The 27,198-nt window shown below is 38.6% G+C and overlaps 1 protein-coding gene across 1 annotated transcript in view; it reads left to right on the top strand.

The window, feature by feature from the left end:
* cacna2d3a (calcium channel, voltage-dependent, alpha 2/delta subunit 3a) overlaps nt 1-27,198 on the top strand; it is a 289,290-nt gene that overhangs the window by 26,245 nt on the left and 235,847 nt on the right. The gene's annotated exons all lie outside the window — the stretch shown is intronic.

Genomic DNA, 27,198 nt, shown 5'->3' with positions numbered 1-27,198 from the left:
GATAAGTCACCCATCAATACCACTAAAACTGAAAATAAATATTATCGTGCAACATCAGTATCAATATATTTGACCTAAAGATTGATACAGTATCTGATGAGAATGGCTACTAATCCAGTGTTTCTCAACCCTGGTACCGGAGGCCCACTGCCCTGCACCTGTTAGTGTTTTCTCTGCTTCCAACATGCCTGATCCAACTAATCAGCTCATTAACAAACCCTTACTTAAGTAGGTGTGTTAAAGCAGGAACATGTGCAGGACAGTGGGCCTCCAGGACCAGGGCTGAGAAACACTGTGCTAATGTAGCAGTAAGGTGTGAATGCTTTAGCAATAAGATGAGTGTTGCCTACACACGCTGACACAGCCTTATACTAAATACCTTGCAGGAAGGGAGATATCATTGATCCGTATTGACTTACCTCGATGTCAGTGTATTTCAACCAGTAAAAGAGAAGGGATGCTGTAGTTGGGTGAAGGTTTGGCATAAAACCTAAAAATTAGTTAGTTCTCTTTAAGTATTTCTTATTGGTTAATTGACCAGTATTGAAGGGAATTTCGCAGATTTTTATAACATTCTGCATAATTCATTTACTGAGATATAAAAAAAAGTCATTGAGATTTTAAAGAAATTCTTTAAATTCATTTTGATGTTTTTAAGGTGAAAGTGTTAATCGTAGAGAAACTTCCTGGCTTTCGTTGTTCCAGTGATAGTGATAGGAACCAGATGTCTACAGTGCAAATATAAGCTATTTTATTTGCTGTCCAAAACAACCAGTGAACTTACACGTGTCTTTTGAGTTTTGATATCATGTAATGTTGATAATGGCAAAATAGTGCTAAATCTGAAAATAAAAGCTTTCTTTGGGTTATGTTTTCCTCACAATGCCTTGCATAAACCTCTCATTAATGAGTATATTTTAAAATTCCCTTTTAGGCAGCGCAAAACTATCCTAAAACAAAGTCTCAGGCATCAGGCAACATGTTCGTTTAATAACCATTTTGTATAATAACTTACTGTGATGTAGCTTTTAGTAGCATTAAGTGCTTCAGACGTCTGGTTCCTATCACCATCTCTGTGAACAATTCTGCCTCAGTACGTTTCTCAAGAATGGTGCACTTCACATCAAAACACTCTCAAAGTCTCCATGTAATTATGCAGAAGTTTTGTAGAAATTGGTGGGATTCCCCTTTGAACACACACCAGTCTGGCCCAGATAAACAATCAGAACTTACTGACCCAATTTGTTTCATATGAGTTCATATTCAGCTGCTCATTCTCTGTTTCTTTATTTTGTTTGCGTGACAGACTATGACACAGAAAGCGGAGGTCATTTGACTCATGCAGCGGTCAACTTTGAAGGGGTATCTCTAGGTAAAAATGTCCTAAATTTGTTCTGCTTAGCCTGTATATTTGAGCTCTGTATGGTATATTACAATTCCTAACAGATAGATGAATAGATAGGAAGCTCATTTTTGCTTTTCTAGTTTGTAAAATGTGTCTATATCCTTGTTGACTCTAAGAGGCACAATATTCAAGGGGAATTTTGTTTGTTGGCCCCAAGTAGTCTGTATTGTCTGCACTACTGAGCATGAAAAACAGAGAGACAGAGAGGGAGGGAGGGAGGGAGAGATGGGAAGAGAGAAAGAGGGCACGAATGGAAGAGTATTGACAGAGCTGGCACATTTAGAAGATTGCTGCTTGTTCACTCTGTTATTATTTTCTCCTTTAGAAGTTTGGCTACATGGAATACACAGGCAGAAACAACGGGGGGGAGGGTGAGCAGGTAGAACTGCTATGGGGAGGAGAAGAAGGAGGAGTGTGTTTACATTTGAGAGACATTCTGAGCAGACAACAGATGAGGAGTCGAAGGTTATTTTGTGATTGCTGTACTGCATCAGACAGGGCTAGTGGCCAGGCTGCAGGCAGCACTGCTCTGTTTGAGAGAATCTTTGCTATCGTACAGCTTTTATGGTTTCATAGATTCTTTAAATTGAACTTTATGTTAACAGTAATGCTTGATTGAAATTTACTTGAATGCCTTACTGGATATAAATATGTTACATACATATGTTACATAATTACTGCTGTTTATTTTACTTACTTTGGAATATGTAGAGTATGTTGCTGTAACATATTCAGGGTGGAACTGATGTGCACATTTGAATTACATTATTTCAAAGCTTCAGTTTTTCAGTGTAACAAGTTTTTTTGTGAATATAGTTTTATTCAAGATTTTTGTGCTTTTTAAAAGCAATTTTTTTACAACTGCATTAATATTAGACCAGTGGTCCTCTTTGAAAGCTCTTGCTTTTTGTAACCTGGCATCCAAAAGGAAATGTAAAAATACAGATTTAAAAAAAATTATAGACTCTACACAGAACTTTAAAACTGCCTTTTCGGCTTCTGTTGAGAAGATCATTAAAATTTTCTTCTGATGAAAATATAAATTAAATATTAAGTCGTCTCCAAGTAAGAACAGAACCAGACATAATGGAAGATCTTTTTTTAAGAGGAAAGACAACAAAGCTAATGCAATTTCCCAAAGACATTTTACTGGGGGACACTGCCAAAAACCATGTATCAATGTACCAAGAGCACACAACAGCACTTTTTTTTGCTAGAAGTAAAGCTCATTTGAAATGTGTGGTAAAGAGTAATATAAATTCTATGATTAATATGTATTACTAAGGCAGGGCATCTGGCTGTAGTTTGTGCTTGATTTACCATGACCTGATGTTTAAATGACGTCATCTGCAAACTCGATAATTTAAACTGTGGAGGAGGAGCTAAAACGCAGGACCCCTGAGCATGTCCTGACCAGCTTAGGAAAATAGAAAGAAGTAAATCCACAGTAAATCCACCTCCTTCTCCTTGGCGTTAAATAACATAGGCTTTTTTTCTGGTCAATTTACATTAGTCGGTCACCCTATGTTGTTCATTTGCAAGTGTTTCTTCCCATATTTTTGTGCCTCAAGAGTGCCGCTGTAATGAGTAGAAAGTGTAACAAGTCAGAACAAATCAGATGCTTGCGGATAAAAGACAGTTTTTAGATTTTAATGAAAAAAGAAAGACCCAAACTCATCGTGACTAAACAGGCAAAGGTTAAAACTGAGAGAGAGCAAACAAAAGCCAAAAAGGACATCCAAAGAAAGGTCAAAAAACAAGAAGAACAAATCAGGTCAAAACACAATAGGATAGGCAATTAAACAACGCTTAGTACGCTCAGTGAAACTGGGGCAATACTTAACAAAGAACAAAGGATATCAGTAATCAGGCGGAGCTGATCTAGGATTCCTGAGTCATGTGATCCTCCTCTGAATTCTGGGAGCACAAGAGTCTGAGTAGCAGCAGAGTTAGAGGGAGGTGTGACAGTAAACCAACCCCTCTCCCCCCAGAGACTCTGGCCCATGATGACCACTCCCCCCCATGACTGGAAACTCCCACAGTTGGAACCCTGGAGCCGTCGTGACGCTGGCCTACTGAGGGACTCCTTAGACAACCACCAGTGTGAATTGAACAGGCTGGGCAGGAACTGGACAGTTGCATTCTAGGTCTTCTCCTAGGGTGGGGAGCAGGCTTATTCTATGGAAGTTGGCAACCAACTCTGGATCGAGGATATTGCAGGCAGGAACCTAGGAGTCAGGAGAAGCCACATCCTATGGACCTGAAACAACATGTTTGAGAAGAGACACATGAAAAGAATGGAAAACATGGTATATAGAGGAGGCAAGTTTAGCTCATCAGTAACAACATTAATATTTTTTAAAATCTTAAATGGCCCAGTGTTTTTGGGGGTGAGTTTTCTACATCCCTCCCCAAACCTGAAGTCTCTGGTCAACAGTCAGACCTGGTCTCCAGGTTGGTAGGAAGAATTCCTCTCCTGCCATTGATCAGCCAATTCCTTGTTCCGCTGAAGCACTGCGTCGATGCATTGATGGATCTCCTCCCAGACCTCCTCACTACGTCTCATCCACTCACCCACTGCATCAGAACATTAGAAATTCTTGCCGTCAAGGGCACACACTGAAAGGGTGTGAGTTCAGTGGCTTTACTGATATGGGAATTTTGGGCCATTTCGGCAGCTATGAGATCAAATCTTAAAAAAATTCCTAGTTCCTGGTTGGCCCTTTTGCATTGTCCATTTGATTAAGGATGGTAACCTGAAGTGAAAGTGTCGGACACCCCTAAAGGTAAAGATATAACATTGCGTGAAAACCTGTCTACAGTAGTGAGTATGGTGGTGTAGCCTTGAGAGGAAGGGAGATCGGTAATAAAGTTTATAGCAATATGAGACCAAGGTCTTTTGGGCACAGGCAGTGGCATCAGTTTACCAGCTGGCAGAGTTTTGAGAGTCTTAAGGCTCGTTTATATTCCCTTTACGTACAAAAAAGAACACGTCCGTTTCAAACGAAGTAACCATCACTGCCCACATACTTCCTTTACATTGGCATGGGTGTTAATGTTTTCTGACAACAACAAACATGGCGATGGTGAAGGAGGTCATAATAATGTACCAACTACAAAAGAGATGAAAAAGGCACCAGTGTAGACCATGGTGGTCTGTGAGGACATTAAATACTTTGTGACATATGGACAGAGAATTCTTTTCACTTATATTACCAATGACAGAAATTGGCTTCGTTAGCTATTGGCTACACTGCAGACAGAAGGCCCCATCTGTAACATTTAGTATAAATGAGCCTGGGAAAAGGTGGAGCTGCACGAAATGAACCTATGTACGTCATTTTTAAGGGTTTCCCACCAGAAGCGGTTCGAAATAAGTTGTTGTGTGTGTGGACCGCTCTGGGATGACTTGGTGTGAGGGATGAGTGAGCCCAGGTTATAAGTCTATCACGGAACTGCTCTGGTACATAGATCTTATCAGATGGACATTGACTGGGCAGAGTAGTGTGTTCTAGAGCCCTCTCGATCTCCTTATCTATCTCCCAACAAATGGAAGCTACCTGCACATGAGAGGGTAGGATGTTTTCTGTTGATTCTGCATTATTAGGTTCCTCATTTTTAAAAACACAAGATAAGGCATCTGCCTTAGCATTGTGAGAACCAGGACGGAAGGAAATGTTGAACTGAAAGGGGGAGAAAAACAAACACCAACAGGCCTAACGAGGATTTAAATGCTTGGCAGATCGCAAGGACCAGAAAAGTGTGATTGGCACCCCCTAACCAGTGTCTCTATTCTTTTAAAGCTAGTTTTACGACGAGTTCACAATCTTCCATACCATAATTACGATCAGTGGGGGTAAGTTTATGGGAATAAAATGCGATTGGGTGGTGTTGTGACAAAATGGCTTCTATACCAGTCTCGGATGCATCTACCTCAACTACAAAGGCTTAGAAGGTTCTAGATGTTGTGAATGCCTCCTTGAGAGCACAAAAAGTGCTCTCTGCCTGACGGGGACCAAGCTAGCTTTCTGGATGCACCCTCAAGAAGGGTAGTGAGGGGTGCGGCAATGATGCTAAAGTTTCAGATACACCTGCAATAAAAATTGGAAAACCCCAAAAATCTCCTTGATTTAAGTGGGTGTGGGCCAGTTTACAACTGCATCTACTTTGTGATCATCCATTTTAATATCATTAGCGCTGATTATGTAGCCTGAGAACGAGGTGGTTTGAAGGTGAAATTCAATTTTTTTACCCTTGACATACAACTGATTCTTGAGTAGCATCTGAAGAACCTGCTGAATGCTGTGGAACGTGCATCTCAAAGTCTGGAAAATAGATCAAGACATCATTGATGTAGGCGATTAACTGACCAATCATGTCTCTGAATAATGAAAGCCTGAACGAGACAGAGGGGGTGTTAGAGAGCCCGAATGGGATGACCAGATATTCATATTGCCCCCTAAAGGTGACAAAAGCAGTTTTCCACTTGCCTTCCTCTTTTACCCAAACCAAATCATAGGCACTTCTAAGGTCCAGTTTAGTGAATCACTTTGCTCCCCTAAGCTGCTCTAGAGCTACAGGAATGAGTGGTAGAGTAGATGGGTACTTCTTAGTGATAAGATTAAGTCCTTTGTAATCTATGCAGGGACTAAGGCCCCCATCTTTCTTTTTTACAAAAAAAAAAGTCCTGAAGCCACAGGAGAAGTTCGAGGGGCAAATGAAACCCTCAGCTAAGGCCTCCTGCATATTCTCTTCCATGACTTTTTCTTCTTCTTGTGTGAGAGGGTATACTCGACATTTAGGGAGAGTTGACCTTCTACAAGATCAAAGGCACAGTCATATGAACGGTGAGGGGGTAGTTGAGTGGCCGTTTTCTTACTGAAAACCTCCTGGAGGTCTGAATACTTGAGGGGGGAAAATTGATACTAACTCCTGTGTCTGGGCTTTCGATCATCGCAGACCTAACAGATAAGGCTGAAGACTGAAGGCAATGTTCGAAACAGAAAGATAATATCTCCTGGTCTGACCAGGAAATGCAGGGATTATGTTTCTCTTATCATGGCAGTCCTAAAATGACAGGGAACTGAGGAATCCAATATAAAAAAGTAGGTAACTTCTACATGTAAAGCGCTAGTGACCAGTTTGATGGGCTCAGTCACATTCATGGGAATCCATAAACTTTCTGAGTTGTCTCCACACGCTTTCCAGGGGTCTCTGTGGACGAGCCTGACAGTTACGCAAAACCAGCAACGCCACAGTACATGCATAGACCTCCATAATAATGTTGAAGTCTGTCCTCAGGGGGTCAGATGAGATGAGTCGCGCTGCATGGATTCCTGTTGAAAGCCCTTTGCTTGGCCTTCCTGAATTTTCTTGGAGCTGGGGTGGCTCGGTCGAAGATCCTGATGCGAAAACCACGCCTTGCTAAACCTTCTGAGCGTACAGCATTGCAACAACTGGTCTAATCCAATGGATAAGGAAATAAGCTGATCCAGTAAAAGGTCATCATCTGTACAGGCGAGTTCGGTTAAAACTTCTGGATTTAGTCAATTTTGAAAAGTCACTAATAAAGCTGGTTTGTTCCACCCACTGCCAGCTGCTAGAGTACGAAGCTCAAGTGAGAAAGCTGCGACTGAGCGACTGCCCTGGCAGAGCTAATACAAAAGCTCCCTGTTTGATCTTTCTTCATGTGGGTGGTCAAAAATGGTCTTGAACTCAGAAACTGATTATTAGTAAGAGTCTGAAAATGAGTCCAGGCAGCAGTGGACCATTCTAGTGCTTTATCAGAGAGTCATGAGATCACAAAAGAAATTTTGGCTTGGTCGGAGCTTGGAGGAGAATTTCAAAAGAATACTCAGCATTGTAATAAAAATCCACTGCATTTATCTGGTGAACCATCAAACTTGTCTGGTTTACTCACAGAGAATGCAGGACTAGCAACTATGAGTGGTGATGGCAAGCTGGGAGTAGAGACTGGCTGTGAAACACACAATTGAAGTTGTGCCGAAAGATCTTTCATGCCATCGAGGAACTGGGAAAACTGCGATTAATCAATAAGCTATTGATTGGGTAAAACTCACCAGAACCTGTTGGGGTTGTCCCAACAGCCTTTGGTGAGGTTCTCCAGAAGGTCGTTAGCACTTAGGGACGGTCTTCAAAATAATAATAATAATAATAATAATAATAATAATAATAATTTTATTCATATAGCACTTTTCATGCCGGTGGCAGCTCAAAGTGCTTTACAGACAGGTGATAAAACATAGTTATAGAAGAGATCATTAGTATTTAATTAGAATCAGAAGAAAATGAAGAATATTAAATTACAAGATAAACACCACAAGACATTCATTTTTAGTTAAATGCTAATTTAAAGAGATACGTTTTAGGTCTTAAAAGTGAGCAAACAGCTTGACTGTCTAATAAAAGGTGGAATTGAGTTCCACAGTTTAGAAGCATAATAACTGAAAGAGGCCTCTCCATGTTTTCTGTATTTTACAGAGGGTATCTGTAGAAGGCCACTATCTGCAGATCTTAGATTACGTGCCGGAACATAAACAGACAGACTCTCTGTGATGTAAGTAGGTGCTAGATTGTTTTGAGCTTTAAAGACTAGTAGCAGAACCTTGAAATCTATCCTGAATGATACAGGCAGCCAGTGCAGTTCTCTCAAAATGAGAGTGATCTCTCTTTTTTTGTTTTTGTTAAGATGCGCACTGCTGCATTTTGTACAAGTTGTAAGGGATGTATAGGTTTCTTAGGAAGTCCAGTAAGAAGAGCATTACAGTAGTCAAGTTTGCTTGTAACAAATGCATGAGCAAGTTTCTCTGCGTCGCTCTGAGATAGAAAAGGCCGAACTTTAGCAATATTTCTTAAATGATAAAAAGCTACTTTAGTGGCCGTGTTTACCTGTGGGTTAAAACAGAGCTCAGAGTCTAAGATCACACCCAGGTTTTGTACTTCAGGTTTGGTAGATGAAGCTAAAGAACCAAGTTTCTCAAAAATGATTTTCTCTGAGTTTCTGTACCAACAATCAGTAATTCAGTTTTTTCATGATTTAATTGTAGAAAATTTTGCGACATTCGCTGAGAAATATCTGACACACAGCTGGTTAGTCTGTCTACAGAGTCTTGATCTTCAGAGGGAATGGAAATGTATAACTCGGTATCGTCAGCATAGCTATGAAAATTTATACTATGCTTCCTAATAACATCACCTAGAGATAGCATGTACAAAGAGAAAAATCCGCTTTCTGCATTGGTGGTGAAGTATTCTGTAACAAGTCAGAACAAATCAGATGCTCGCGGATAAAAAAAAAAAAAACAGGTTTGAGGTTTTAATGAAAAAGGGAGATCCAAACTTGTGGTGATTAAACAGACAAAAGTTGAAACCGAGAGGGAGCAAACAACAGCCAAAAGGGACATCCAGAGAGAGGTCAAAAAACACAAGAACAATTGAGGTCAAAAACACAAGACAGGCAGTTAAACAACACTCAGTACACTCAGTGAAGCTAAGGCAAAACTTCGCAAAAAAGGAAGGGACAAACAATCACTACATATAGGACATAACACAGGTGAGGAGAATCAGTAATTGGGCAAAGCTGATTTAGGATAGGCTGATGCCTGAGAGTCCTGAATCAATGTGATGCTCCTCTGAATTCTGGGAGTTGGAGTTCGTGAGCACAAGAGTCTGAGTAGCAGCAGAGTTGGAGGGAGGCGTGACAAAAACATTGTAGTTTATATGTCCACATATATGTGTCTGTGTTAAAAGGAGAAATGTTCCCCAAAGATTTTCTTTATAAAATTGCATGTTCATTATGGATGTTTGTTTCAGCTGACCTCAGTAAAATGTATTGATTTTGTAGTTTTAGGTGTTGGAGGTCTGTGCTTTATTGCAGTGCTTTCACTTAGGTGGACATTCTCATTTTGGCCAGCCATTTGCCTTTCTTGGAGATTTGTTCTCTCTATGTGTGTGAGTGTATGTGTGTGTTAGATCAGAGGCACTTTCAGCTTGCCAGTAGGACCAGCATTTTTAGGTCCCTTATCCTCAGAAACATCCTTTTGTCTCTTCTAAAAAGAAGACTGTGTGTCAGTGGGCAGTGATTTGAAAAAAAAGAGAATAAAGAGAGATAAATGACAGAAGTTAATGTCTAAAGAGATAGATAATTAGATTCAATTTATTATATTATATTGCATAAGTATTGCACTGTAATATGTTAAAATATAAGAATTCTAATTGGACATGACACAAAGTCACAGATTTAATTCTGTCGAGGCATTATGTGATTAGATGAAGTGAATTAAAACGGTCCAACGCTAATCTCATTTTTTGAGGCAAAAGTTGGATTTAGGAAGCATAGGGAGAAAGGTTATCTATGCTCTTTGCTCATTAAGCAAAACTGCAGTTAGTGGGTAGAGAAAAGACCTTGTGTAGAACATGACAGGACCCCCTTGTAATGTTACAACTGCTTGCTCTAGCTTTAGCTCTTCTGAAAAAGCAGCATTCCTCCTTTGCTTATGCCTCCTCCACCATAAACATGAAGATGAAAAATTCCCAAGTAAGCACATGATACATTCAAAACCAACAGGCTGTTTGAAGAGCAGTTAAATCTTTATTTTAATATTCATGTCTGCAACTGTCATGCTACAGAGATGAACCATGATCTACAAATGTTGCTTTCTAAATTCTCTGGATTCATGTTGACCATATTTTGTGCTCATTCAAGAATTGATGAAGTCTCATGTATGATGTTTCATGGATTTACCTGTTTACAAAAGCGTTAACCTGGAATTGTGAAAAAGGCCTATTTTCTGTTGGATTTTAATCCTTTGTTTTCAATCAAATCTTAATAATGAAATATAGATAAAATTGCAATACTTCTAGAGTTTAAAATATAATGATTCACAATGATTCTATTTAAAAAAAAATGAATGAATTGCAGACATGCAGTTCATAGAAATCATTAAACCTTGTCTGAAGGCATAGAAGCCCTGACTGTTCCTAACTGTGATAGTGGCTGAGCAATGAAACATGATTTTGTGTGCTTGTGAACTCAAATACACTTTTGAATAGTAGCCAGTCCCCTGTGCGGAGTCTCACTGTCCCTTAACATATGTCTGTGCAACAGTCTGGCAGGTCATAGGCCAGCGCACACAAGTGTCCTTCTTCATCATCTGTAATGTCTTGAGAAAATATAGTACTATGATTAAATCACCATTGTGGTTTTTTGGATAAGCTAAGCATTCAAAAGTATCTGTGAAGTTACTAACTTTATGAAGGATAAATGTGTTTCTGCACTGGTCCTGTTTTAAAATAAACTGCTGCTGAGAACTCTTTTGGCATAAAGTGATTTATTGAAGGTTTTGGGGATCAGCCAAGGCTACAGTAGAAAGGACTGAGCGTTTTCATATGAATCATATCATTTTTGTGTGCCTGTGTTTCTGTATTTGTGTTATATGTCAGTGGGTCATCCATAACCAGTGCCAGTGTTTCACTAGTGAGTTCTCAGCCACACGCCAGCATGCAGCACAGGCAGGGAGGACAAGCGTGAAATTAATTGTTCCACTTCATCTGTACACAGTGTTCCTCTTTTTACAGAGTCATTTGTCGATGAGCACACGGGAGGCAAGGGGAAGAAAAGTTCTGCATGGATTGATGTTCTAGCAATGATTTCTCCTTTCCTACAGACAGTATCTCTGATAGATTTCAGTAAAAAAAAACACACATGCACCCTGACCTCTAACTGTTGCTTATAGTCGAGAAACAGTTTTTCATTCACACATTTTATCTGACTTTTTTTGAAAGAAAGAAAGAAAGAAAGAGAGACACAAACACAAAAAACACAGGTTTGTTTAAATTTTTATATCTGGGTCAGTGACAAGGTTTTCAAAAAATTACTGTTGTCACAAATCTTATTGAAGAGGACATATATACATATATCATCTAACCGCTTATCCTTCTGGGTCGCGGTGGGGTGCTGGAGCCTATCCCAGCTGTCATTGGGTGGAAGGCAGGATACACCCTGGACAGGTCGCCAGTCCATTGCAGGGCAGACAGACAGACATACACAATCACACACACACCTAGGGGCAATTTTAGCATGTCCAATTGGCCTGACTGCATGTTTTTGGACAGTGGGAGGAAACAGGAGTACCCGGAGGAAACCCACACAAACATGGTGAGAGCATGCAAACTCCACACAGAAATGACCCTGGTCGCCTGGCCGGGAATCGAACCCAGGCCACTGCACCACCGTGCCGCCCCTATATATATATATAAATAAATTAAACAGCTTAGTTTATACTTAGTTTATATGAAACTTGAATTTATACTTAAATATAAAATAAGTATAAAATAGTCAAATAAATTAACATTATTATAATAATTACACATTTTGAAGGTTTTCCTGAGGACAGATGACCTGACATGGCTAATGGAACCATTCTAACCCTTATTTAAATGTTTTTTTTTTTCTAAAATTTTTAAAAGGGCTACTGACTATGGCATTGCACCGAGAAGGTCTCTTGGACTCTTCTTTATGATGTAATACTCGGTGCCTCTTTTGTAAAAGCATGTGAAAATAAAAGTCCTTTGTTTTTGGTTGTGTCGCCAGACATTTAAAGAAGTAAAAACTTGTGGACAAAAAGTTCTTCAGTGAGTTTTCGAACATGTAAACATAATTGTAAACAACCAAACTATTATATTTAGAATTCTATAGAACTAAATTACCTTTTTTGATTGTTTATTTAATCAACATATGGTTGGGCGTTTGCACAACCTGACATTTATAGCCTTTTTGAGGCAAAAATAACTATATATATATATATATATATATGTCATGTACTTATTGAGAAAATAATAGATTTGGACACAAAAAATGAATTACATGTCGATGACACATATGTCCCTTATGTATTATACTGTATTATGTATTATACATAGGTAAATAATTATATGTGATTACAATATATTACATGTATATTATGTACACCGACCAGCTACTTCTTTAAGTATGCCTACCTTGTTATTATGCTCTTTGTCCATTTTATCATTTCCATTTACCATGTGGGTGCTCTTTGTTCACTTACTGTTTCTCTGCATACTTTGTTAGCCCGCTTTTTACCCTGTTCTCCAATGGTCAGGACCCCCACAGGGCACAGACAGATATGTAATAGTGGATCATTTTTTACCCTTTCAACATTGTAGCTTTTGTAGAAAGCACTTTAGACAGTCAGGACCATTTTGTTAATCCTGACGTTGTGGGTTAGTCCTGTTTTTTTTGTTTTTTCCACATAATTACACACACATATCCCACCTTCACACAGGATCCAGGTTTTTCAGTCACAGAACGCTGAATTGACATTACAGCAGTGTTCTCTTGACTCCGTCTTGCTCTCACAATCCCCAAAGCATGTCAATCTATAATTGCAAACATGACTTCTGGGACCAAGACCTATTTAAAGAAGTGGTGATTCCACAGCATTAATACCCAGACATAGTTCAGAATGCTTGCCTCAACAGACTTAGAAGAAACCTATAAAAAAGATGATGCTGGATAGCTCACTAGCACTTTCTCCTTTATTATTTTAAACCTGTATTTGATGAACAGGAATGTGTTACTTGTGAGTACATGTCTGTGGGTCTCTATCATATCACAAACATCACTAAGTAGCAATTATAATCATTTAAAAATCATAATCATTTAAAACAGGATGTAGACCGTTTTCTTTCATAATGATTAATGAGATGAGAAGATATAACCGGCAGGCTTGCTTCATAATGTTATATTTATATGTGGTATGCGCTCTTTGGTGGCCAAAAATTCTCATTCTATTTTCAGTTGTAAAGATACATTAAATTCAGATCCCACATCATATGTGGATCCCACACATATCTGGTTTGTGCTTGAGGAGCATCAACTAGCTCTAGTCATCTAGCATCTATTTACAGTAGGCTTTAATCACAGAATTTCTTGGTCCTTAAAGAAGCAAGTTTTTTTTCTGCAAAGTGATGCATTATTTAATGGATTTACCGAAATATGGTGTGGAAAGAAGTAAAAAAGATTTTTCATCTTTGTTGTTTTATTGGAGTAAAACCAGCTCCCTCTTTTAAATGTGTAGAGACATACATAGTTAACTTCTTGTAGTATTCTTCAAGTCCTAATAATCAAATGCAGATTTAGTTCTGGTTTAAGGAACAATTACAAACATCATCAACGTTATAAGTTTCTATTGAAATGTATAATCATTGTACAACCCCATTTCCAGAAAAGTTGGGACACTGTGCAAAATGTAAATAAAAACAAAATGCAATGATGTGCAAATCATTTAAACCCTATATTTCATTGAAAATAGTACAAAGACAACATAGAAAATGTTGAAACTGAGAAATTTTATTGCTTATTGAAAAATATTTACCCATTTTGAATTTCATGCCAATAACACATTCAAAAAAAGTTGTGGTGGGGGCAACCAAAAGCTGTTAAAGTTGTGTAATGCTAAAAAAAACACCTAGTGGTTAATTGGCAACAGGTCAGTAACATGATTGGATATAAAATGAGTATTCCAGAGAGGCTGGGAAAGAAGTAAAGATGAGGAGGGGTGCAACAATTGCAGAAAAACATTTCTCAATGTAAAACAGCAAAGAACTTTTGCTTTTCATTATCTACGGTACATAATAACATTAAACGATTCAGAGAATCTGGAGAAATCTCTGTATGCAAGGCCACAAAACAATATTTGATGGCCATGATCTTTGAGCCCTCAGATGCCACTACATTAAAAACAGACGTGATTTTGTAGTGGAAATTACTGCATGGGTTCAGGAACACTTTTTAAAACAGTTTGTTGCTGCATCCACAAATGCAATGTTAAAACTGTAAAAATGCAAAGAAGAAACCATCCATAAACAGGATCCAGAAATCCTGCCACCTTCCCTGGGCCCGAGCTCATTTAAAATGGACTGAGTGGAAGTGGAAAAGTGTCCTGTGGTCCGACGAATCAACATTTGAAATTCTTTTTGAAAATCATGGACGCTGTGTCCTCTGGTCTAAAGACCACTCAGCTTGTTATGAGTGCACAGTTCAAAAGCCAGTATTCATCATGGTGTAGGAGTGCATTAGTGCACATGGCATGGGTGATGTGCACATCTGTGAAGGCACCATTAATGCTGAACAATATATACAAGTTTTGGCAACATATGCTGCCATCCAGACGACGTCTTTTTCAGGGAAGGCCTTGCTTATTTCAGCAAGATGATGTCAAACCACATTCTGGATGTATTACAGCAGCATTGCTCCATATTAAAAGAGCACGGGTGCTAAACTGGCCTGCCTGCAGTCCAGACCTGTTACCCCTGATAACATTTGGAGGGTTATGAAATGAAAAATGCGACAAAGGAGCCCCCAAGCTGTTGAGCAGCTGAAATCTTATATCAAACAAGAAAACAAGAATGTTAAAACATTTCACTTTCAACACTACAGCAACTGGTCTCCTCAGTTCCCAAATGCTTGCAGAGTGTTAAAGGAAGAGGTGATGAAATACAGTGATAAACATTCCCCCGTCCTAACTTTTTTGGAATGTGTTGTTGGCATCAAATTCAAAATGGGCATATATTTTTCAGAAAATTATAAAATTTCTCAGTTTCAACATCTGATATGTTGTCATTGTAGTATTTTCCTTTAAAAATATGGTTTACTTAATTTGCATATCATTGCATTCTATTTTTATTTACATTCTACACAGCATCCCAACTTTGTTGGAAATGGGGTTGTATATTTACTGTTCATACTGGGCAGTGACATTTGCCTAGTATGAACAGTAAAGTACTCAGTTGCATGTGAATTGTTGTGATATAAATTAACTGGCTATTGCATTTCTTGAAAGGAAATGTACAGGGAATGTAAAACTTGGCGACTCACATGTATAGTGCGTTCACTGTATTTTTATGAACAAATTTGCGAGATGATACTGCCCCGTTCCTGCATTTGATGACACTGCGTAAGCATGACAGTTCTGGAAGCTTCTAAGCTCCTGAAAAAAGTCTAGAGGAAATGCTGAGATGTAAGTACCCTGTAATTGAAGCTGACAGGGTGCTTCAATAGAGCAGCAACACAGCATAAATTTTGTCATTGTCCATTTGCTTATGGACTGCATTGTATACCAGCATCTCACTAGCATGCCATGTTCACACCCCCGGCTGTTCCTCCTTGCTCTGAATCTCCTTTTTGTTAGTCACCTGCATCTTCTTTCTTTTCTAATTACTGCCTGTAAGCAAGCTGTGTGTTTGCTCATTATCTGTAAAAAGACAGGACTTTGTGATGTCTTGTTATTCACTTTCATTCCTAGTCATTACCTTTATTTTGCTCTGTGGTTGTCTGTTGCAGTCTTTGTGTACTCTTTTCTGTATCACTTGGATCACTAACTGGACTTTCATTCTACCTAATTTGTCTGATTTTTTCCCTCTGTGTGACATGATCTAATACAATAGTTTACTTGTTCACTGGATGGTAGTGAAAATAAACAACTACACAATCATTTGTACCTTACATCTTGCAATAGCATTGCAACAGTTCAGTAACAACTTGTAAGTATTCTACCAACAGCTTTTTAATTATTAATAATTTTACTTCATAAATGTCATGTATTCGGCTAGCCAGCCTCAGAACTACGATTGACACCTGACTCCGGGAAGATCATCAGCAGCCTATCACCGCTCTAGTTCTCCTGAATATTGATAATTTTCACCTTTATGTTTTCTCACCTGACCTGTTTAGTTAGTTTAGTATTTATAGTTTGTAAAACAGTCTTACTCTTCAAATGCGATACCTAAAAAAAATTTCACTCTTTTCACACTTTTCACTCCTCTCTGATTTCACTGACCCAATCTTGTGTTGCGTTCTATGTTAATGTTAAAAGTGCTGGAAGTGGGGGCTCCCGAGTGACGCAACCGCCTAACCGTTGGCCATATCATCAGGAGATCGCGAGTTCGGTCCCTGGTGATGCTACAGCCATCCGTAGCCGGGAGTCCAAGAGAGCACACTGGGCCTCGCTCTCTCTGGGTGGGTAGGATGGCCCCTCCTTCTCCCCCCATCACTCAACGTGATGCTAGTCAGCACAGGCGTCTGTTAGCTGACGTAACAGATCTGGCGGTTGGTGCTTTTCTCCGAGCGTGTTCAGCTGTCCAATGACGTTGCGTGAGCGACAGTTCGAAAAGAAGCGGTGGCGCTTCGCAGGTCTCGGAGGAAGCCTGTGTTAGCCTTCACCCTCCTGACTGGGGGAGTCCTAACTAGTGGGTGGAATTGGAGACGACTAAATTTGGGGAGAAAATTGGGTAAAAATCCAAAAGCGCTAGAAGTGTTCTGACAAATTGCAGGTGTTAACAAAGGCCTAACAGATCATGGGTGCTTTTGTCACTGTGTGCTGAAATGTTTTAAGCACTATTTAATTGCAGTCACAGCATTGTTCAAAATAGTCACTATTAGCATTTTTTTATCCGGTTCATTTCTTGTTTGTGTGTGTATACTTGCAGTTGTTCAAGATAGGCACAATACTGGTTGTTATTCTCATCTCCATACAGATATTCCCATAATTAAAAACCGCCTGTATGTGGAAGCTCATTCTAAATGGAGGGTTCAGCTATAAAATCAAGCATAAAGCCGTGCATTCTCCATTGACAAACACTGGCAGTAGAATGCATCCTACTAAAGAGTTGGTGACTGTCGTCACTCTGCTCTGCTCTGTCATAGGGTGGTACGTTTACAAAACACTGACAGTTTATTAAATTTCTGCCCTGCTGGAGATGCCCCGGTCAACTGGAAATGTCGTTATTGTGAAATGGAAGCGTCTAGCAACAGTAACACAGCTGCGAAGTGGTAGGTCACACAAATTCACAGAACGTGGACACTGAGCGCTGAAGCTTGTAGTGTTTAAAAATCACCTATCCTTTTCTGCAGTATATTTTCGAGTTCCAAACTGCCTCTGTAAGCAATGTCAACACAAGAACTGTTCATCTGTAGCTTCATGAGTTGGATTTCCACAGCTGAGCAGCCACGTGCAAGCCTAAGGTCACCATGTGCAATGTCAAGCATCAGCTAGAGTTGTTTAAAGCAGAGTATGTTAGCGGATCAGAGTGGGAGTGTTGTGATGTTGTATCGTTCCGATACCGCTTTATCCTATGGCCCGCAGTGTACTTGCATGGTACAATTATGGAGGCTGTTTTAGCACCAAGTAGGGGGACAACTCCATATTAATGTTCATGGTTTTTAATAGTGATGCATCGCTACCATTTTACTATACTCCTATAGTTTTGCTCCTCATCTCAACATCAGTCTAGCACAGTGACAGCAGGAATTGCATCCAAGGCTAATGTAGCCGAGGAGCTCACATGCGTTGCTTATGCCTTCTCAGAGTCTTTTGTTTGGCTGGTTGAGCTGTAGTTCAATGTCCTCTAAGGCCAGGCACACCCTGTTTGATTTTAGAAATCTTTTTCTTTGGTGAGTCACGTATATACATTTGAATAGACTGTCATGTCCAGACAAAGCCTATGATTTATATGCTCACACTGTGTGAAAACAATTGGCCTGACTGACATGGTACGTGAAACGCAGCCCTTACAGACAGCTCTGTCTATGAGCAATTTAAAATAAAGCTGTTTCCACCTCCATTTAACTGGCCCGTGTGTCTCCACTCATACTGAGGAAGCAGGTTATGATTGTGTGTTTAAAACAAGCTAAAATCACACAGTGTTTATTTTTTGTGAAATTTTTAAAGTGACTGACGACTTTGAGTCTGACAGTCATCGAGTCAGTAAAACTCCTCTGTGTTTGAGTCGTTTGTTCATTAGTGCAGTAGCAGACTCTCATCTTACGTCACACTGTATTAGCAGGTATCGGAATCGGGAATGTTGATCTCTGTGATTTTTTAATGTTTAGTGCCTTTCATTTTTTTATCATAATTCTGTCAGATGCGAGACAGAGGAAGTTGATTCTAGATAATTGTCAGTGTTTATTTCCCATGCTTTAGGGAGTTTTTCCTGATACTGTCACGCTGAGATTGTGTGTGAAGGGTCTGGACTGGCTTTTTGTAAAGGTGCTTTTATGGCAATGCCTGTTGTACAATGTGTTGTACAGATACATTTAAACTGAGTTGTCTCCTCCACAATGCTCAAATGCTATGCGTGCCTGTACTTCTGAACTTGTTGGTAGCTGTCTTTCTTTCAAAAAGATCTGCAACAAATATTCAGTAAATTTCAAAATTAAAATATTTGAAAAGGGAAAAGCCAACTGAATATCTAATAAGTTTACCACTTTTATGAACCCACACACTTCTGTGGGGAAATTAAAAATTTGTTCACCAAGTCAAATACTAGCTTGTTACCAGCATCACATAGTTGCCACTCCGGACTCATTGCGGACTCATTGGACGTTGCGATATGGCTTGCGAAACACTGGCAATTCGATTTGACATTAAGATCTAAACCAAAGGTCTGGACTGCTATTTAGCTAGTGTGCTAGCTAGTTAGCTAGCATTTATTACAGAGAATAAAAGAGTGTATGGCTAGCTGTCCAGAGCTATAGGAAAATCATTTAGACTGCACCAGGTGATAAAGCTGCCTGTGTTTAGCCCATGCAGTAAAGCAGTTTTGAGCGGTTTAAAATCTTGGTTGCTCCCCGATCACTGACGAGTAGTTTTCCTTTTTTTAGGATGATGGTTACAATTTTGCTGTTTCCTCTGCACTCCTGTACCGCTCACTGGTGTTTAAACTGAGCCAACAACCTGTTCAGGGTTGTCAGACTGGGCATGATCCAGGTTTACCATTTTAATGCAACAAAATATGAAAATCATTACCACAGATTTTTGAATTACCTTGAACTATTTTCAGTTAGGTGTTGTTAATAAGCAAAGTAAAAAGTAGAATTTATACAATAGTACAAAGTAATAATAATAATAATAATAATAAGTATAATAAGTATAAGTATAAAGTATAAAGTATAAATATAAGTATAAGTATAAATATTGGTAATAATTTATATTAATTAGTAACAATAACAAAAGTAAAGAAAAAAATAATGATAAGAAAAGTTTTTTCCCAGATGAACTTGTTTTTCTCATTCTTGTACAATATTTGAATATTCGAGATAACATTCAATAGAAAGTTCTAAAATAAAATATTCAAAAGTTGCAACCCTACTTTAAAAAAATATATATTTATGTAAAAAAATTATAAATATATAAATTGTTGTGTACAGGGTACAAAGCAGGTTTGTATATGCCTGTATCCTTTGTGCGTGTGTGTGTGTAAGGCAGCTGTTCGGAGACCAGGCTAAGGGAGCCAGGGCATCAGTGATGCGTTAAATGAGCTGAAAGGAGCAGCATTGAGGCCGAGTCCCTCACTGGGATGAAGATTCCCTCATTCATTAATCACTGTACCATCCACTTATGTATGTGCGTGCGAGAGAGAGAGAGGGATATAGAGAGAGAGGGCATGAAGAAACACAAAGGGACTCTAGGGGCATATTTGAATAAAAATCTCAAAAAGTGCAGGAGGCTGTAGATTTTGCACATACTACTTTGTATTGCATTGTGTTCTGGTGCGTTACTGTGGCTGCAAAATGCACTCACAGTGCATCTGAAATTAATATTCAGTTACCAAGACTATGGATAATCACGCAAGCTGTGCATAGGACCGTTTCATAATTGCTTTATGCTTGTGAGGCACAGGGTTTACAAGGCACGGTGAAATAGTGGGCCGTTGACACACTCTGGATACATGAGAAAATGCAAGTTTAGTGACATAGAGAGTGTAAATAAATGTCTCCACTAAAACAGTCTGCAGGGTTGTAGATTACAAACACTGACTTTGGGTAACATGTAAATTCAATGCCACAAGACTTCTTCTGCAAACTCCGAATGATTTCTGAGAGTTTAAAAAGTTTTATTCTGTTGGTAAATATTCATACTTATTCATATTCTTACAGTACTTGTTCGAGGCTTGTGCCTCCATGTAGTCGCTGTGTCTGCTGCCATTCAGTCCCTCACAGAATTTGCAGTCATAGATGCACGCAAACTGCGGTTTTGTCACCTCATTATTTCTGTATTAAACGTGTACAGCCGTGTGTAGTGCTGTCACATTTATTGTATGTGTGAATCTTTTGTGCCTAGGTAGCCATGGATAACACAGAGAGTTTTATTTGAGTCATGCACAATTGTTGTAAAACACAAATGAAAATCAACAACTGACTGTCACTTTTCCACCGTTACAACTTGATATTCTTTGCATTTTTGTGAACAATTTTGTTCTGTGTTTATTAGGATGGTACATTGGGCCCATGTTTCTGTATGTACCATGGCTTTTGCGCCAGAGTAATGGTACAGTTTTGGTATCTTTGTATTTAAGAAAAAAACACATCACACTTTAAGCAATGAACTTTTTATTTTGCCTATAGAAAAGTACAACTTTCTATTCATTCTGCTGTATGAAGTCAAGGAGAGAAAAAACTTCAGAATTAAAAGTACTTCTTAGCTATGAAAACCTGTAGATGCTTTGCCTTCTCTATTTATAATTAAAGAGAGCTAGACAGGGTGTCTGTGTCAACTCATTTTCAATTTCCCTCCGGAATGTTTCATAGAGCTTGGGAATTACTTCGCTGCTGAAATGTGTGTGGTAGGGGACATTGTAAAGGCCACTGCACACCGGACATGCCGAAGTCCGATCGTTTCGATCTAAAATATTAAAATTCGGTTTTAATATTTGAAAAGACAGTTGTATTATTTCTAAGATTCTGTTGTCTGTTGCATGTTCTTGTTTTGTAGAGGTGCATTTAATTTCCTATTTGTTTCTCCCTTGTTTTAAGAGGAGCTAAATACGTTGAAGATATATATCAGAACCCCAGTCATCACATTTTTCTTTATTGCAAACTCCTGGAATGTGATTACTCACCAGATGACAGGAACAAACTGTTGTGCAAATTACAGCACATAGTTTTTATTTATTTGCTGAGTTTAACACATTGGAAAAAATAAAGCATAAAATATAAAATGTGCCATATGTTAAATTCAGCAAATAAGTGGCCAGTGCAGATGTCTGTCTTGCCCTGCATGTGCTTTTTCAGACAGAACGCATCTTATTTTGCTAATGAAACCTAGTGCAAAAGGCTTTATAAGTCTGCCTCTCTGTGTTTTAAAGCCTGATTACTAGAGAACTGGTTAAGTGAAATGTTTGTATGTTACGATGTCTTGCTCAAGTCCTCAGTTTTGTCTGTCATGCTCTCCTGGCTTTGGTAAGAGTGCGGGCCTCGGGGCATGTCATGGCCAGCCTCAGTGCGACTTGTATAAAGAAGATTAGCCACATAGCCCTGTGTCTCAGTGATACAGCAGGCAACATCCAGCATAGGGACATTCCAGAAGTGCCCTGTCCTCTGGGGCCAGTGCAGGCCCTCTCACACACTTAAACAAACACACATGCACATACACACACATATTAGGAAGAACGGCACCTCGTTTCCCTTTGAGGCTGTGTTTGGGCCTGGGGCAGCAGCTGAGCCTGCTGTAGTGGATTAGCAGGGCTTTGGGGATGATATGGGAGTTAAGGGGAAGCACAAACTAGAGGGAATAGGAAAAGGATTGGCTTTAGTTTAGAGCTCTCAGCAAAGCCCTCTATCTTCTTCAAACTGAGTATATCCCTCTTTCTCCTCATTTGTCTTCCTACTTTGCTCCTACTATCTTTTTATTTACTAAACATATGGTGACAAGCAAACATCAGAGTGTCTGATTTTAACATACTTTTCAAGTGCTTTTATTGTCATATTCTCATCAAAGTTGTTTTAATTAAGGAGATGTGTGTGCCACTGATGTTTAAGATTCGAGGGTGTGTTGATATGTAATCGCCTTTATTGACTCTCAACCTCACAGCATGTCCAAGGGGACTTTTTGAGCTCCATTAACTTTAGTGTAGTATATTGCTGTAGTCGTAACATAACGTTGTATCTCTGAAATGGTTCACAGGAGGAGCAAAAGAAAAAGAGGTTGACTTTAAGGTATGTTAATGTAGTGAGATTTTATTCAGACCACGGCTAAAAAAAATGTCAATCACTTCTATAATCTCTTTACTTTTGAGTGCTTGACTAATTTAATGATTATGTTCCTGTTTTAGGTGAGAGATTAATTTAAATAATGGTGCAAGAAAGCTGAATCTGGAAAATCATCATCCCAAACATTATGATTAAACCTCCATTCACACAGTATCGCTGTGGCTGCATCTATGAACTCTAAAATTTACTGCTTTTTCCTACAGATTCTTCTCTTCTGTCATGTATTATGATTACTGTATGTTTTTCTAATTAAACAATGCGTCAAGATTAAAAAGTTCACACTGACAGTTTATCAGACTAGTGCTGGGCGATACATTGTCTCTGCCAGCATATCATGATGTACAATGATGTTTCTTTTCAGTTTTAGCAGTATTTTTAGAAATACAGTGCCCTCCACAAATATTGGCACCTGTGCTATTAATTAGCAAAATGAGCTGTAAAAAATATTAATTACTTATCCTTTTAATCTTTCGTTCAAAATGTTAGAAAAAATATAACCTTTATTTGAGGTACATGACATATGATTGAAATAAAAACTAAATTTTTTCATATAAAAAATATTTTTTTACATCTATTTGTGCCCCAATTATTGGCACCCAAAGAAATTCTTAAGAGTGAAAGTTAACTGAAGTTCACCTGAGCTGAATAAGGAGCATCGCATCCATGATATAATGCCCATAAAAAAACAGCATCCCTGTTTTCAAGTGGTTTGTTTTTATTGTTTTAGTCCTGTTTTGTGCACTTTATTCATGGAATCCTTACCTTGACAGTTAACTGTAGTGTATATCATTTGTTTGGTTTGTCAGATTGTTTGGAAAGAAAGGACACTTTAAAATCCATAAAAATGAAAAATAGTATGTTTTTCCTCTTGTAAACATGATTTCTGTTTTACGATACCATGTAAGATTCCCATTGGTTTAATTTAACGCTATGCCATGATATATTCAAAGAGTAGTGTCATAATAAAGTTTATCAGTATCGCCCAGTGCTAATTCAGGGTCATTTTAGACCACCATTAGTCATGAATTGTTCACATAATGTGAAAGGCATGTCCAGTGTTAAATTAAATAAATGTGACAGTCATCATATGTGTGTGGGTGTGGGTGCGTGTGCTCTGAGATAAATGTTAAGAACAAACTTGGTTTACTGCTACAATGGCTGCTGCTCCCTAGAGCTGTCCTTTTATTGTCTTTATCAAGTCTTAGACTTCATTTCAATTATCTCCAGCCTGCGCTGTGGCCTAAAGGCTCCTTGCACTAAGAGGGAGCAGTCTCATCCCTGTCAGCTGCTATTGGCTACAGAGCCTTCCATCAATCACCCTGATTGGCTCAGGGGCATCGGCTGTGTTGCTCCGATTCGCTGCACATTCATCACTCAGTCACTGCGATTGGCCACAGAGGCTGTCAAGAGTAACAGGTCAGGCTCTTCTTTCTTCTGTCCGAACTTTTGAGCAGTTCTGAAAGATTGCAGAGGACAGCTCTAGGGAACAGAGGAAAAGAGAGTAAGAGAAATAGTGGAGTAAATGGGGGTGTGAAAAGAGGGATCAGAGAGAGAGGAGATAGAACGACGGTTAAGAGGAAAAGGACTGAGAGTATAGAGGATTGGAGAGAGAAAAAAGGTTAAGAGGGTTGCTCTTCCTTTCTTTTGTTTCTTTTATTCTCTGTCTGTTGCAGTGATGAATGTTGTTGTCTAAGAAGCAAATGCAAATGTCTCCTATCAGTGCCTTACTTCTTTGTTCTGTCTCTTGCACACAGACTCTTTCTTTTTCTTGCGCTCATTTTATCTTTCTCGTACACTCTTTGTTCCCTCACTCTCTTCCCTGGGCTTTCAAATTGGTGTCCTCAACACACACACATACACTGACATAGTGTTTCATTGTGTGTGTTGCGAGTGGCAGGCAGTGGATTGCAATGTTGGAGAGAGTGGCCAAATCATCTGTTCTTTCTTCCAACTCCAAACAATGAAGACACAAAAACATTACAATGTTTTTAGGATATTCAGTAGCAGTTGAAAGTTTAGGTATACCAACTCATACTTTCTTTTTTGTGTTTTCTACTTATAAATGTGCTTTCCTTATTTTTACTGTTTTCCGCAGTTTGAAATAATACTGAAGATGACCTGTGCCTGGTGATGGTTAGTTGAGTTACCATGGCAGCAACCCCCAGCGATGGCAAAATCTCATTTACCACCAGCTGTTCATGTAAAGCATAGAAACATACTAGTGATTCCCACATAAGGGGAGGGGTGCACTGTCTGCCATTGCAGCAGGCAGATATTGTGCCTTAAAAAGCTGGCTGTGTGTTACAATGCACATGCATCAGGTTGCAGACATTAGAGAAAACAGCTTCATGTCTCAGGAGAAGCATATGAGTGTTCAGTTGTCATACAATCAGGCAAACAGGCTAAACTAAACAACCTTGTAAGTTTTTGTTTCATTAAGAATCCCATTCTTTTAATGAGATTAATTATAGTTTTGTTGCCAGATTAAAGATGACAATATACTACCACCACAACCTTTGTGGAACAGCACTTTTATTGTTTATTTCTTTTTATTTCACAAAGATTAAGTTTCAACTCGAGCCATCGCTGTGTTAGCCTCACGAGGCCAGATTATTGGTCATATTGGAATCAGAATGTCTGGAACTGGAATGGCCAAATGAAAACAAACTGAGTGTGAAATTTCTAAACTGATCCAATGCTGTGTGAAAACATAGGTTAAAGTAGAGGTCGATGGTGCACTTTGTCAGTATTGTCTAACAGACAGCAAGCCTGTCATTAGCTCATGAATGTAATATAGGTTAGCGTGGCTGAAAGTACCCCCAGAGAAAAACCCAATGAAACATGTAGATGTTTGTCATGTGTGTCACATCATTATTATTATTGTTATTGTTATTCTTATTGCTGTGTCTCGCTATAGTTATTATTATGGCTGCAACATGTTCCAAAAAAGTTGAGACTGGGCAATTTAAGACAAGGAACATCCTAAACAGCTACTGCAGTCATGCTTGGGTATAAAAGGATCATCCATCATGATCATTTGTTGAAGTAAAAGATAAAGCAAAGAGAAATTCTTACTCCCTCTTCCCTAAGTCTGCAAAAAATATGTGTAGAATCTATTACAATCAGCCTAAAGTTCAATTACATTTAATAAATAAGTAGCTGAGTGTTAATTCATGATGAGATGAGCATCAAAAGGCATCTACAGGGGACTCTAAAAGCAAAGTGATGCTTGAAGTGACATTTTGCTTTAATAACAATCTTTTTTTCAGCAGTGATTTGGAAATCTACTTTGACCTCTATTTGAACAAAAACGGTACAAAAGACAAGATGCTTATGTATACTTATTATAGATTTTATCTTATCAACTTCATTGTTTTTTGAATACATTCGCTCATTATGAAACTAATGCCTGCAACATGTTACAAAAAAGCTGGTACGGGGCAATTTAAGATGAGGAATACTGTGAAATCTTCAAAAATTCATCCTAAACAGGTGATGCAATTATGCTTGGGTATAAAAGGTGAGCTTAGTCCTTTATAAGCAAGGATGGTTAAAAGCTCACCACTTTGCCAGAAATATCAGGAAATAATCAAGTGGTTTAAAAATAATGTTTCTCGGGCAAGGGTAGCAGGGAATTCCAGTATTTCACCTGCTACAGTGCCTAATATCGTTAAAAGTTTCAGAGAATCTGGAAAAATATCTGTGTGTAAGGGACGAGGCTGAAAACCACAACTAAATCTTTAGACAGCGCTACATTAAAAACGGGTGTGCTTCTGTGATGGATTTCACAGAAATACTTTGGAAATACTTTGAAAAAACATGGTTAATAAACACTGTTCATCATCTGATGAGTCAATCTTTGCATGATTGTTGATTGCATGATCTGTGAAAGCACCGAACACATTTTGAACAGTATACTCTGCCTTTTAGATGCCGTTTTAGGGAGGTCCATGCTTATTTATCATTATCATGACAACGGTAAGCCACATTCTCTGTATGTTACAACAGCATGGAGTCAGAGAGTGCAGCTGCTAGATTGGCCTGCCCGCAGTTCAGTACCGTCTTCCATTGAAAACGTGCTGTGTTATTAAGCTGAAACTACGACTTTGAAGGCCCTGTATGGTTACACAGCTGAAGACTTGTATTATAGAAGAATGGCAAAAAAAAATACACTTTCAAAAAATTTCTTCAGTCCCTAAATGATTAAGTGCTGTTAGAAGAAAAGGTCATGCATAAACATACTCCTGTCCTTTTTTGGAATGTGTTGCAAGCATCAATTTTAGAATGAGTGTTTATTTACAAAAAACAATGAAAATATAACATGAAATATTGTGTTTAATGGCACTAATAGCTACACCACAGAAAGCTAATAATTAAATAGTAGTGAATAATCTGGTGCCTGAGATATTATTATATAATAGTTTTAAAACAAGATTGTATTCTAAAATGTATTTATAATTTTTTTTAAAATACGGTAATAGTGGAGAGGTACATGCAGGGCACTGTAAGGCAAAACAGTTCTCAAAGAAAAATCAAAGAAAACTTATTTCCTGGATTTACTACTGTTTTACCATTTCAGAGTTACATATAAAAACAAGTTTTTACTGGTTCCTATCACCACCAATGTGAAGAAAATCAATCAATAAGTTTCTCTACACCATTTTACATGAAACCACTCTAAATTACCCTATTTGCATCTCAACAA

The sequence above is a fragment of the Colossoma macropomum genome, unplaced genomic scaffold (assembly GCF_904425465.1).
Source record: "Colossoma macropomum unplaced genomic scaffold, Colossoma_macropomum, whole genome shotgun sequence".
Taxonomy (NCBI): Eukaryota; Metazoa; Chordata; class Actinopteri; order Characiformes; family Serrasalmidae; genus Colossoma; species Colossoma macropomum.
Note: the sequence above shows the minus strand (reverse complement) of the source record. Positions and strands in the feature narration are given on the sequence as shown.